This window comes from Crocuta crocuta, unplaced genomic scaffold (genome assembly GCF_008692635.1).
Source record: "Crocuta crocuta isolate KB4526 unplaced genomic scaffold, BGI_CrCroc_1.0 scaffold31, whole genome shotgun sequence".
NCBI lineage: Eukaryota > Metazoa > Chordata > Mammalia > Carnivora > Hyaenidae > Crocuta > Crocuta crocuta.
In genome coordinates, this window is record NW_027528362.1 from 3942367 (window position 1) to 3944186 (window position 1820).

Here is a 1820-nt window from a genome sequence, read left to right on the forward strand (position 1 = left end):
CACAGAATCAGAAACAGGCTCCAGGCTCTGAGCTGTCAGCACAGAGCCCGATGCAGGGCTCAAACCCATGAACCGTGAGATCATGACCTGAACTGAAGCTGGACGCTTAACCGACTGAGCCACCCAGGCACCCCTGCATGTATTCTTTAGAGCTGAGATCCACCTGCCCCACAGGAAACAAGGCACAGGTGTGCCAAGACCCTGAGCACCCTGTCAGCCATCAGGGTGGCCAGGGTATAGCCTGGGACACAGGAGTCCCCAGGCCGAGGCCCTTCAGATTGGGAGCAGCTGTGGCATTTACACTAGTGTGTCATAAAAGGTCACTTCGTGTGAGTACCATCTGTGTGACAAAGGCTGGGCTCAGAAAGCACACTGCCTGAACTGAATCCGAGTCCCACCACTTCGTAGCCACACAGGCTCCCCTCTGTATGCTGCAGTTTCCTCGTCTCTCAGTGGGAAGGGAGATGGAGCCCACCTCATGGAGTAGTTTAAGAATTAAATATCATAGGGGCGCCTGGGTGGCTCAGTCGGTTGAGCGCCTGACTTCGACTCAGGTCATGATCTCATGGTTTGTGGGTTCGAGCCCCGCGTTGGGCTCTGTGCTGACACCTAGCTCAGAGCCTGGAATCTGCTTCGGATTCTGTGTCTCCCTCTCTTTCTGATGCTCCCCTGCTCACACTGTCTCTCTCTCTCTCTCTCTCTTTCTCAGAAATAAATAAAAACATTAAAAAAATTAAAAAAAGAATTAAATATCATAAAGTACACAGTGCTATCCGTGTACCTTCTAGAAGTGATCCCTCAACAACCATTAGCTGAGCCGGCAGGTACAGTCACACAGGCCACGCTTGCCCTTACACTACAGCCCCATTCACCTAGGCGAGGCTGTGAACAGCACCCCCCGCAGTTGTGCGACTGTGCATCCCTGACCTTAGTGTGCTTCATAGTCAACTCTAATTTATTGCCCAGCCTTATTATCTCCACCAGCTCCCAACCCCCGTCCCCACTGAATGTCCCACACAACTGTCCACTTACAACCCCGAGGATTTTCATGGATGTTCCTGCTGCCTGGAACATTCCGCCCACTCCTGCCTGCCGCCACTCTTACTCATCCTTCAGGACCTAGCATGCAATCACCTCCTCCCTGACGCTTTCTCTGATGTCCTGCCTTCAGTGTTCCCAGAGCACTTTGCAAATACTGTGTTAGAAAAATCAGCTTGTTTTCGTGTGGTTCACACAATTCCTCTGCATTACAGGCCTCCCTCGCTGAACCGTGAACTCCTTGTGATCAGACAGAACCTTACTTTTCTTGGCACGGACTTGAGCTCTTTGCCCTGATCATGGACCTACGTTTCCATCCACCTTGCTCATGTAGAAGACAAGTCTCGGTGGGACCTGATATTGTCGAAGAAAGTTTAGAATGCCAAGTGCACAGACCAACTTCAGGATACAGAAAATACCCTTGACCACGTCTGAGTGAGGATACGTTCCCCCGAGTAAGGGACTGAATACGCCAAAAGGTAAGGGGGCCTCCCGGTGCCTCATGGTGCCAGCGTGCGCGGTCCCCCGGCAGAGCAAGACAGCAGACGGGCAGTGGTCTTCTAAGTTGGGCTTTGTTTGATATGTGAGAGTAAAAACCGGGAAACGTGGCCCACCTGCTCTTTTGAAATCCCTCCGTTTATTGTATCTGAATTTCATGTCTCTATGCTTTGTTTCAAACTAAATATCAAAAGTCTCTCATTTCTGTTATCTCCCTGACAGTTCTTCAATATACTGTATTAAAAACTCTCTGAGGACCAAAAAAAAAAAATAAAAAGGATGCA

At 50.2% G+C, this 1820-nt stretch overlaps 1 non-coding gene across 1 annotated transcript; it reads left to right on the forward strand.

Annotated features, from left to right (window-relative positions):
* Positions 1 to 512: 512 nt before the first annotated feature.
* On the forward strand, positions 513 to 597 carry TRNAR-UCG (transfer RNA arginine (anticodon UCG)). The gene has a single exon. It is a non-coding gene; the product is annotated as a tRNA-Arg (tRNA).
* Positions 598 to 1820: the final 1223 nt, after the last annotated feature.